Here is a 13096-nt window from a genome sequence, read left to right as displayed (position 1 = left end):
CTTCCTTTGCCTCCTTGCTCCAAAATCCAAGTATGCCATACCCTCTAAGGGTGCTCCAAGAAAAATCTAAGTCTCCAAGAATATGAGACAGAGAGAGAGAATAATGAGAGAACTCCAAACTGAACTGATAAAATGTTACTAACTGATCCTCATAGGCCTTTTTATGAATGAGGCCTCTATTTTCTTCATTTTCCATTATTTTCCTTCAATTTCCTCCTCACATGAAACCTGTGACCATTCACCTCCCTTTTGTCCTAATTTCCATTATTTTCATAAATAAATGTGCCAAAAATTCCATTTTGCCTCTCCAAAGCCTTAATCATTGCCTTTGCCAATTTCCTTAGCCATTAAGTAATCACAAGTGATCCCATCACTAGGATTTTTCCCAACATTCAGCTTGGAATAAGTGTCCCATCAACTGTGGTTATTATTTTGCCTTTATTAACTTTTATTACATGGAATTTTCACCAGGATTGTTACATCTTCACCCAAGGCTGAGGATTAGGGTCTGACTGACTAATTCCTCTTCATGTGCAGGTTCAAAATGAAGGTTGTGATATGAGAAATCTGGTTCGACCTTATCCCTAAATTTTGGTTCCAATTCAACATGTTGAAACTTTTAATTCCTAGTAATACTTCCTGTAATACGAACACGCATTGTTTCATGGGTGTTAACCCTAGTATCATCACACAATTTTGATCCATCAGAATGGCACGACTCGTCAAGGTTGAAATTATCATTAGTGTCAGAGTAAGAGGGAGACATACTAGTTGGTTGAAGATTGGGTGAAACCCTTGGAGTAACTTCCAACTGTTCGAAAAGGTTTGTCAAAGCCATTACGAAGGAGAAATGAATCCCAAACATCATCAGTCTTGGAGAAATAATGTTTTACCATAATGCAAATCAAACTATGATGAAAAATAGAGCGATCTGAATTTTTACATGCATCTTGGTATGCCTCGACCATCTTGGCGAGCCTCTTATGCAAATAAAATGATAGCTAAGCCTGTAACCTAAGAATACCTTTAGCAATCCCGGATCCGGGTGTATGATTATGGTACAGGTACGTGGGCGGCAGCTTGGGTGGGCGCGTGGCTCATCTCCACCGCCTTTCGATCTCCCACGGCACCAGTCATCGGTTCCCCTGCGTTCAAGATTAATGCTGCATTAATGCAGCCTGTCCCTCCTCCTCCGCTGGTTTATCTCCTGAGCATGGCGCCCTCAACTTGCCGCATTCGTGTTTCTCCTCTTTGCTTAAGACCCTCATTTGCAGCAGCCGAGGTTCGTCCACAAACCTTTCCAGGGATACTCTGGGCCCTGGTTCATTGGGCGAATTGCTGGCTGAGTCCACAGGCCCCTCCCTGCCTCATCTGCAATCTTGCCAACATCTTAGTCTTTTCTCTCCATCTTGGCCTTCTGGTTGTTGATGCCAAGCCTGCGCTAAACCTTTTCTGCCTCCATAGTCTTTCAAACTGCCCGGAACATCCTGGTCTGCCGGCTATGCCAAAACTTTGTCAGAGGATGAGCAGCAGGAGAGGTAGCTCCAGGGGGCAAACAAGCCTCCAGGCAACCTCCTCCACGATGGATTCTTCAACTTTCTGTTCGGACTTTAGCATGGATCGGTATCCAGCTACAAGAAGTGGACGGGGCAGGGGCAGAGGCCTACACAATTTGGCAGTGAGCCCCCTCGATTCTAACTCTGCTCGGCTACAGTTCCCCTGCAGTCACGACAATCTCTCCTTCATGGCCTCTGTTACCATAGAGCTCAAAGAGATCAATTCTGGTCAGGTTGCAGGTTCCCTTGGGGCAACGACGGAAAGGCCGGCGGAAGACAGACATGGCACAATCCAGATGAACTATGAGCCGAGCAAGGCTTCAGGCTCAGGCAAAAGCACAACTTCCCAAATCATGAAGGATCAGGCAGGCCCGAGCGTATCTATAGTTGGAGGCTCTACATGCAGAGAGGGCCACCCCTCTGAGGACGAAGATGATTACTAGTTTGGATGTCGCATCATCAGAGAGCAGCCCGATCCCTCCCATGGTGTTTAAACAGGTCTGTGCTCTTTGGTTTTTTGGAAATTCAGTGAGCTCGAGGTTTTTCACTTATCACCTGCCTTACAGTCACGATGAGTTCTCTAGTTCTAATCGCCAGTTTCTACCGCGAGGGAGGCACTCTACCAGCTTTTGGTCTCTAGCCTAGATTACAGTCTCAGAGACTTTTGAAGTTAGTACTCAGATTTGTGTTTCAAGTTGTGTTTCTCGGTTCATTCATCATGGTCTAGTTTTCCTGTTATTGTTGTCATATGGCCCCTGTTCTATTTTCAGTTCCATGTACAACAATGGGGTTTTTTTTATTTTTTGCATTAGTCAAGGTCAGGTTCCTGGCAGTCCTTTAGGGCAACACTCAGCTGGGTTCTCATTGCACATTGATAAGTTATGCTTGTAAACATGTCGATTCTCCAGGCTAGCTTTCATGAGGCCATGACCTCAGTGTAAAATATTTTTGTATTAATATAGGAGTAGACATAAAAAAAAAAAAACAAAAAAACAAAACAAAAACAAAAAAGCAAAAAAACAAAACAAAACAAAACAAACAAAACAAAAAAAAAACAACAACAACAACAACAAAAAACAAAAAAAAAAAACAAAAAAAACAAAAAAAACAAAAACAAAAAACAAAAACAAAAACAAAAAAACCTTTAGCAACTCTATGTGGTCAATGAAAACAAACCAGTATCTACCTTCACAACTTATAAAACACCGAAAAAATCCTAACAAATCCTGTCACTTAGTTTTAAGAAAGCTGACTGGAATACCTTTGAAATTATACACACAACTTTAAGATGCCAGAAACTTTCGCCATGGCACATTGTGCACTGGCAAATCCTTTGACTCGTTCTTGCTTTTTGTGGAGAGATGAGCTGCCTCTGAAATGGAAACATCATCGACCTGCATCTCTACATCGCCAACCTTGGATTTTCCCCAATTAAAAGTGGAAGCAAAAGCATTTACCACTTACCACTTCACCATTAAAACCCTGGAAGCATTGAACAAAATCCCACTAGTTGACCTCTCGAAACACAGTCAGATTCTCTTGATATGATTTAATAATTTCACCCCAAATCAACTCAGTTCAAATCACGGGAGGCATTGCAAAATAACTAACAAAACCCAACTGTGATTCAGTTTGGAAAGTAGGAAAAACGAACCAAACAGAGTTTCAAACCCTAACCCTTACAATACAACATGAGAAAACTGGGCGGTGTCTTCATTCAAACAAGCCAAATAGAGTTCTACAGAACAAACCCTAAGCACAATGCATGCAAGTCAAAAACTCAAAACGAGAATGTAAGAAATATAGGAATGAAAACCCTAAGCTTTAAATTGGGCCACTGGCACACAATACCATAGGTACCTATCAATAATGATAATGATTAGAGCAATAATTTAATCACAAAGATCGAGACATGATAACAGTGAACAATGTAACCAGGTGCCAAGAGTTACATCTGCCAGTTTGGATAAGCTAAGTCAGGTCATAATCAAAACACAAAATTTATTCATAACAAATCCTATCGAATGTACCTTCGTTGTCAAGGATTATTTAATTTCATGGTATATGGATATTTTCCTTACCAAAATTTAATTGCACACAAAACCATAGGACACGACATTAAATTTGATGTTTGTAAACCATAACAATTAGTGGAATATAAATCACTGAGTTTAATAACGGAAATCGATTATAAGTTCATGGAGTCACAATATTTTACACATAAAAGAATATGAATGATTTTTGAATTTAAGCTTCTGTGATCCATAATCTGAGTTTTTAGAAATATTTTCGGAAAAATCACATTAGAAAATCTTTGTCGACGCGTTTCGAACCAACGAGTGTGGTTCATCGTCAGGACAAGTTGAAAAAATCAGATCATGGCTACATGTTAAATAGGGATGGTAGATCTTCCAATGGTTAGGTTTGACTGGAAAAACGACTATATTAGACTCGATTGGACCAAGGCCATAATTGATTAAGAAACGGCTAGATTAGGTAGGTTAAAATTATTTAATTATAATAATATTATCAATGAATTAGAGTAAAAATATTAATATTTTATAATGCCATTTAATACATTCTTGGTTTATTTAATAAGTTTTATAAAAATATTATACTACATCTTATTAAATCATTATCATAACATTATAATAGTGGTAGTATTTTCATCATTATAAATTTTTAGCCAAAATCTACTACTCAATTAATCTTATAATGGTTAATATTAACCCCTTATAGTTAGTTTCCAGCATGTAGCACAAGGGAGTCTTTTAGAAGCCTAAAGGGCTATAACCCAAGAGGGAAGTGGAACACAAGATCCGATTATTGTCAAACTTTTCATTGCCCAATGTTGGGTTATACAAATAATACTTTTTGCAAGCAAGCGAACTAAAGAAGCAATTGTAGCAGATGCTGGAATAGGGTGTGATTTGACCAAGTACCTCACCTTGTGGGTCGCACATCATAATCTTGCCAAAGAAGGATGGGACTTAGAGAATGTACATTGATTATAGGGAATTAAACAAGATTATGCTCAAGAACAAGTGCCCCCTACCCAAAATTGATGATCTATTGAATTAGTTGAAGTAAGAGAAATATTTCACCGAGTTGGATTTAAAATCAGGGCATCAATAGGCTTGAGTAAAAGAAGAAGGCACTTGGGCACTACCTTTAAAACCGAGTAGAGTTTGCATGAAGGTTAGTCATGCCATTTGGTTTATGCAATGCACTAACTACATTCATGATATTAATGAATGTTGTATTATGCCATTCTTTAGATTCATTTGTTATTATTTATTTAGATGATATATTGGTTTACAGTACTACATGAGAGGAGCACATCTCACACTTTATGTAGGTGCTAGAGACTCTAAAAAAGCACCACTTATTGGAAAATCTCAATAAATGTGAGTTTGCACAATAATATTTGGTGTTTTTAGGCTATTGGATTGGTAGAGGGGAGATCAAGGTAGATTCTACCAATATGGAGGCCATCATGAAGTGGCTAGTGCCTACAAATATTTATGAAGTTAAGAGTTTTGTTGGAGCACCATAGTACCTAAGGAAATTCATAACATCAATTTTTAGTAGTAGTTGCACCACTCCACATCGTAACAACAAGTGGCGAGGACTTCCAATGGGAGGAGGGTCAACAAAAGGCCTTTGAAGAGTTGAAAAATAAAATAAGCCAAGAACTAGTTCTCGTGTTACCAAACTTACAACATCCCTTTGAAGTGGAGACAATGCAAATGGGTATGCCATGGGAGCGACCTTGATGCAAGAAGAAAGACATGTACATTACTATTCCAAAGTATTTCATGGGGAAATCCTCAACTACCCTGCCTATGATAAGACGCTCTATGCTCTAGTATAAGTTGTCAAAAAGTGGAAACACTATTTGATGGGGAAGGAGATTGTCATCACCATAGATCCCTAGTCACTACAATACCTGTAGGCCCAGAGTAAGCTACAACACACTAGGCACTATAAGTGGATGGGATTCTTATAGTACTTTCATTTATTCATCGAGTATAAGAAGGCAACACAAATAATTTGGCCAACATGCTTCAAGGCCACCCACATAAAAAATTATAGCTTTGGGAACTCTAATGCACATGGAGAATTTCATCCTTGATGCATACATAAAGGAATATACAAAGGATGGGGACTTTAAGGAGGTGTTTTAGAAATTGTGGAGCCAAAGTCATGTAGGTAATTGTGACAACATAATTGACTACCATCTCTAGAATGGGTTGCTCTATTGGTTGGGAAAACTTTGTGTTCCCAAAGGTGAGTGACTGCAACTAATTAGAGAGGCTTACACACCTAAAGTTGCAAGGCATTTTGGTGCAAGGAAAATAGTGTCCAACTTACAGAGGTATGTGTATTAGCCCAAAATGCAGGAAGATGTAGCAAATTTCATTAAAGCGTGTATTTTTTGATATACGAAAGAGCCTAGTAATAAGAAATATCGTCTATACCATCCCTCACCTATACCCACTCATCCTTGAGAAAGGATTTCCATGGAATTTATGGGATCTTTACCAACAACTAAGACGGGACATGACTATCTGCTCATAGTAGTTGACAGGTTCAACAAAATGTGCATTCTCATGCTTTGTAAAAAGATCATTAGAGGTAAAGAAGCAACAAACTTGTTATTTGAACAAGTTTGGGTGCACTTTGGGATACCAAGGAGTATCATTTCAGGTGGGGACACTAGATTTCTCAGTGCATTTTGGACTACAATGTGGGAGAAGATGGACATGAAGTTGAAGAGGTCTAAAGAATTTGATCCATAGACAGATGGGAAAACAAAATTAGTCAACAAAACTTTGGTACATCATTTAAGGGGTTACAATCATAAGCATCCAAAGAACTAGGATGAAAATATGGTATATACACAACACTCTTATAACAGAGCAGTGCACACTTCTACTGGTAAATCCCCAATTGAAACTTGTTACGCCGTAAGGCGTTCCCCTATGAAATCAACTCCCCCAACTGCTTTTTTGTCATAATCCTGACTGTCAGATCTATTGTTAGACGATTAAATGTTTTTCCACCATTGGATATTACTAACTGTAAAATCAACTGAATCTTGATTTGCACTAGCACTATTATGACCATAGTCCCATTTATGTTCCCATGGCTCCATTGGGTGCATCTAACCCTAAGCCTATTCATTTCTTTTGTTTTTTTTAATCTGGCTAATTCTTTGTTTCTTGTCCTGCGTGCAGGGCCTCCAGTTATTCTGCAATTCAAAGGTCCTCTAGTGGTTCTGCAATTCAAGGGCTTCAACACCAAAGAAGGCACTTGAATCCTTCGGTACAGGTAATGTGTTCTGAACCCTTTACCATCTGCCAAAAGGTCCTCCCATTACCTTTGAATATATACATAAATGTTCTTTTGCTAAATCCTTCCCTGTGTTCAGTTGCAGAGTTATTTCCATGTTCAACGGGCATTGCCGAAGGCAACCCAACCCACCTCAGAAACAAGAAATGGTGGTCGATACAGGCAGCGAGCTGTCATGGCTGGAATGCAATCCCTTATCGGCTCCTGGTTCCACTTTTAATCCCATTCTCTCCGCCTCTTACCAACTTACCAGCCTATCCCCTGCAGCTCATCCGTCTGCACAAAAGAGACCAACAATTGCAAGTTCCCACAGCCTATAACAGCAACCGTCTCTGCCAACACTGCTACTCTTATGTCGGGACCTTTGCAGATGGGTCCTCGGTTCTGATACTGTGAACCTCAGTCCAATTCATGTCTCCCCTATTTTGAAAATCCCCAATTTCGTCTTCGGGTGCATGCCATCACTGGTACCCGACACCCCGGGTCTCATTGGTTTGAGCCAGGGCTCTCTGTCATTCTTTTCCTACTGCATTCCGGACCATGTTCTTTACCCATAATCCGCATGCATTCTCCTGTTCGGAGACTCCCCATTTCCTAAATATCTCCATTACACGCCCCTGTATACCCAATCCATTCCTCTGCCCTATTTCAACAGAGTGGCCTACGCTGTCAAGCTCTACGACATCATGGTTGGACTACGTTTCTCTCAATCCCGCCAACTGTCTTCTTTCTGGACAACATGGGCGCCGGGCAGACCATGGTGGACTCTGGCACGCAGTTCAGTTTTATTTTGGATGCTTACACACCCCTTAGGCAGGCATTTCTTGCACATAACCGAGGGACCTTGAATCCGGTTCAGGTGAATGTTCCAAATTTTCAAGGACCAATGGATCGTTGTTGCTTCGCTCATCCTGCGGGTGTGCCATTTCCAGAGGTTGGATCTCTACTTCGCTCATCATGCAGGTTCTCTCCCATATATTATCTCAAAATTCACAACTCGAAAGCTATATACATCACTTTCCTCTATCAAACTGTGCGTAGTGGCATATCTGTTCAAAGCAACGACCCAATGAATATTGAAGAATCAATTTTCTCTTTTGATTTTCAGTTCCAGATAAATTGAATGAAACAATAGAGAGAAAAATTGAATGGGAAATGTTTAATACTCAGGATCAAGGTATTCGAATGTGCCCTTCACATTTGTTGAGACATGGGTTGCTTCGCTTGAGGGGCCAAACCTAGACAACCCAAAGTCTGATAGTTTTGCTTCCATCTGTTCACTTAAAAGAATATTAGTAGTTTTGATATCTCTGTGAAGTGAGAACCCTATGGTGATTAAATAAAATATTTACTTTGCTCAGAACCCTTCCCAATGGAGTTGCATCAAAGAATGCCATTGGTGCTCGGAATAAAGAAGACAGAAGCTCACAAAAGAAAGACTTTGATGCCTCAAGCCCCAAAATAACACAAAATAGTGACCGAATGAATAAGAAGAATATAGATGTGAACCCAATGGTTGAGTACACTATTATTAAACATAATACACTGACGTGACGACTTTGCACCTTTGCAGCCATCCAAATATTCCCTGAAATCTGCCCAATAAAAAATATAAGATGACCAAGATCAGCACAAGAACAGTATAAGAAACCTTTATTCTGTTTCAAATGGTCAATATATGGCTTCAAAAGAGTGTCCCCAACTTCCTTCTCTTCCCTTTTAACTAGCTGATCCCCCTTAGGAGCTCTATTTGAAATCAATCGTTCTTTCTGTGATATTCTCCTTTGAATTTCTCTCTCTTCATTGATGGGTTCATCTTTTGTGGATAGCATTGTCACTGCTGATTCATTGGAACCAAAATTATTCCTGTGTGCATTCACAAGCTCCCTAAATGCCTCACTTGAGACCAACAGTTCTTGATATTGCCCTACTTGATGAATCTCTCCATCCACCATCAATTGCAAAAGAGAGACTTTAGTGTAGAAATTCAAAGAAAACTTGCCAAAACTACGAGCATTAGATATGTTAAAATTACAGAAATTATAATTATGTGGCATCTGTTAGAAAACTTTGTCAAAAGGTTGTATACAAGCAAACAAACAACATCCACACGACTAGGACAACTGTTTACTAACCACCATAATAGCATTTCTGTTTCAAATGGTCAATATATGGCTTCAAAAGAGTGTCCCCAACTTCCTTCTCTTCCCTTTTAACTAGCTCATCCCCCTTAGGAGCTCTATTTAAAATCAATCGTTCTTTCTGTGATATTCTCCTTTGAATTTCTCTCTCTTCATTGATGGGTTCATCTTTTGTGGATAGCATTGTCGCTGCTGATTCACTGGAACCAAAATTATTCCTGTGTGCATTCACAAGCTCCGTAAATGCCTCACTTGAGACCAACAGTTCCTGATATTGCCCTGCTTGATGAATCTCTCCATCCACCATCAATTGCAAAAGAGAGACTTTAGTGTAGAAATTCAAAGAAAACTTGCCAAAACTACGAGCATTAGATATGTTAAAATTACAGAAATTATAATTATGTGGCATCTGTTAGAAAACTTCGTCAAAAGGTTGTATACAAGCAAACAAACAACATCCACACAACTAGGACAACTATTTACTAACCACCATAATAGCATCAAATGTCGGGAGAAAATCAACTTGGTGTGTTACAAGGATCATTGTCTTGTTTGACAGTGCTCCCATTATGTATTCCTACACATCAAAATCTGTGATTAATAAGAACTGAGGAAGCTAAGGAAAATGAAAATCATTGTTGTAGAAAGGTGCAACGTACAAATTAGTACTAGCTAGATATTAACTGTAAAATCCTTATATCAAAAGAAAATCACCACATTAACCATAAACAGGCTAGTAGCAGTATGAGCATCAACAACACTGAAAGGATCATCCAAAAGATAAATATCATAATCTTGATAGAAGGCACGGGCAAGCTATCCGCTACTTCTAGCCACCGCTGAGATTGATACCTCTTTCTCCTATTTCAGTCAGATTGCTAAAGGGAAGATTTTGGATGTCTTTATCTAGTGAAGAGTTGAAGATAACTTCCTGATATTTCTACTCGTCCATGGAACGTCCAAATAATATGTTGTTCCGTACTATTCCAATTTGAATCCATGCAGTCTGAGAAACATGTGCGACGGTGTCATAGACTTGCAACTGTAGTGGCAGGGTTGAAAACGTTAAGAAGGAGAATCCATCAATTTAAACGGTTGACAATGTTAAGGTAAGGGGATAAATAATTCATACTCACACTGCCCCTCAACTTTGGTACTTCTCCGAGTATCGCAGCTAAAAGAATTGATTTTCCAGATCCAACTTCTCCACAAATTGCCAATTTTTGGCCATGCTTAACCTCTATATTTATGTTTCTCAATATGGGCTTTGATGAACTAGAATCCCAACTTAGTGTTGTAGAACTGATAAGAAGAGACAGGTCAGAATTCTGATGAAATACCATTACCCGCTCAACCACCCCATCCTGTAATTCGGCAACCTCAAGAAAGTTGATGATACGACTTAATGAGACATTGGCTTGAATAATAACATTGATTACATCAGGAATTAGTCAAAGAGGTTCTTGAACGATGCACAAAGTGGCTATGAACGTGAAGACGTTGCTTGGAGTCAGAGGAATTTTAAGAAAATAGTAGGTTACAAATGTTGCAATCGAAATCAAAATAGGAGATGACCAAAACAATCACTTATTGTAGGCTTTAATAAGTTAAACTATAGATAGCCATTTGAACTCTACCTTGTGCATCTTGTCAATACTTTCTTTGAAGCGTTCCTCCCATGCATGAAATTTCAGTACTTTCATATGCACCAGTGCTTCTATGGTAGCCCTTAACCGTTGATCCTGGGCTGACATGAGTTCAGTTTGAAACTTATGCTGTAACTTTCCCATTAGAGGGTTACAAAGCATGGTAATGATGATAACTACTGAGGCTGAAAGTGTGGCCCATCCAGTTACATGGAAGAGGATGCTTAAAGCCATTATGAGTTGGACTACTGTTTTCCAAGTCTGATGAAACCAAAAAGGAAATTCGCTAATATGATAAGCATCTACAGCCATATAATTCATGATTTCTCCGATTGTATGCACCTGTTTAGCAACTAGCTTCATTGGTCAACTGTAGTTGTTTCTGATGGATTGCTGCAACAAGTGAAGAGCGCATCTGCAGACCAATCCATCTAGTGCCAAAATAACATTGCCTTTGAGATATGGACGCTATGGTCTTGGCAATAAAGAGTGTTCCTACCAAAAAAATGATTCATATTTGAATGAATTTCTAACTTCTGAAACTCCAATAAAGGCATTCAAAACAAGTGGTCTAGAAGACACAGTAAATACATTGAGAAAAGCATAGAACCCAGTCCTTGCCATATTTTTCCAGTGACAACAAACCAAAGCCCAGAAAACTGATAGAGTGGCAGATGGGTTTTTCTGCTTTTCGCCTCAACAATTCTTCTGTAAATGTTGTATATATATTTTGTACTTGATCATCTACACACACAAGGAAAATCATCTTCTTCTAGAGGCTGCTTCTTTCCTTTGGACAAAAGATAATTCAACCACCAAAATGTCATCCTGCTGAAGAATCCTGCCTTGGCAAAAGGAGTCACATTGGAATTTAACTTCAACAGATCTTCCTCTGAAACCCTCTGGCTGGAGTTGAGATATCTGATCTTCCTTCAGAGGCCCTATAAAGATAGTGAGTTGACATTTTAAGTGAGTTGATATTTTAAGGACTAATTCCAAAATGCAACAGTACTTGGTAGAAGATTGAAATGGGCTAGGGCTGTTGGTATATATATATATATATATGGTTTGTGAATCTTTTGATCATTCTCTATTGGTCTACATATTTTATGAGTGATTTTAATATTTGTAACAACATTCTTCGATTGTTCTTGCAGAGAGAAATCCTTTGAAAAAATCCACAAAGGGCCATGACTTATCATCACCTAAATGCAGAAAATTTAGTTATGATGAGGTCAAGGAAATAACTGGTGGCTTTGGAAGGCAAATTGGCAGAGGAGGATTTGGGCCTGTCCGTCTGCAAAATGGGCTTGAGGAGGCTGTCAAAGTACTGCCAGAGTCATCAAAACAAGGAGACAAGGAATTCTCAACAGAGGTATGTATGGTTGCTTAATTGATCAGTGTTTCACATTTTCCTATATAAAGAAGAAAGGTTTTTCTTAATTAAAGATAAAATATTTTTATCTCTAGAGAAACATTTCAGCATTTTTAAAAATAGATATGTGCAAAGGGCAGTGTGACTCATTGAAAAGAAAGGTATAATATTGGTTACTATGCTTTCGAAAGTCACAATAAAAGTCCTATGCCCTTTGTGGGTTATTATTATGAAGCAGGAAATCAGATATTGATTTACCAGTATATATCCAAGGGAAACTTGGGGGGAATTCTCCATGGTATGGGTCAAATCCTGGGCTATCTTGTCTTGTGTTTAATCTTGAAAAACAATTTCAATTTATCTATATATATATATGTGTGTGTTGTCTTATTGTGCAGTGTATATATATATATATATATATATATTCTTAACTATTATTTTCTTGCTGTACAAGGCCAAATGCTTTACAGCAGTTGGTTGACTGGAAAACAAGGCTTGACATTGCATTGAATGCAACTTCTTAACTATTATTTTCTTGCGGTATAGGGCCAAATGCTTTACAACAGTTGGCTTACTGGAAAACAAGGCTTGACATTGCATTGAATGCAGCTCAAGGTGAGTGTCTTTCCCTCTTGAAAAAACCATGAATTTAGACTTTGTCAATGTCTCTGTAAAAATAATAATTAGGGCTAGAATACTTGCATAATGGTTGCAAACCTATCATAATTCACAAAGATATCAAAACTACTAATATTATTTTAAGTGAACGGATGGAAGCAAAACTATCAGACTTTGGGCTATCTAGGTTTGGCCCCTCAAGCAAAGGAACCCATGTCTCAACAGATGTGAAGGGCACATTCGGCTACCTTGATCCTGAATATTACACATTTCCCATTCAATTTTTCTCTCTATTGTTTCATTCAATTTATTTGGAACTTAAAATCAAAAGGGAAAATGGATTCTTTGATTTCATAGTGCCGTTGTTTTGAATAGATATGCCATTACGCACAATTTGACAAAGAA

The 13096-nt window shown here is 38.7% G+C and overlaps 1 pseudogene; it reads left to right on the top strand.

Moving 5' to 3' along the window:
• Positions 1 to 7006: 7006 nt before the first annotated feature.
• LOC149166834 (aspartic proteinase PCS1-like) lies at positions 7007 to 12676 on the top strand (annotated as a pseudogene).
• Positions 12677 to 13096: the final 420 nt, after the last annotated feature.

Source organism: Pinus tabuliformis, chromosome 5_1 (genome assembly GCF_031772625.1).
Source record: "Pinus tabuliformis cultivar Carrire ecotype Pingquan chromosome 5_1, CPIR1, whole genome shotgun sequence".
Taxonomy (NCBI): domain Eukaryota; kingdom Viridiplantae; phylum Streptophyta; class Pinopsida; order Pinales; family Pinaceae; genus Pinus; species Pinus tabuliformis.
This window is presented reverse-complemented; position numbering and strand designations above follow the sequence as displayed.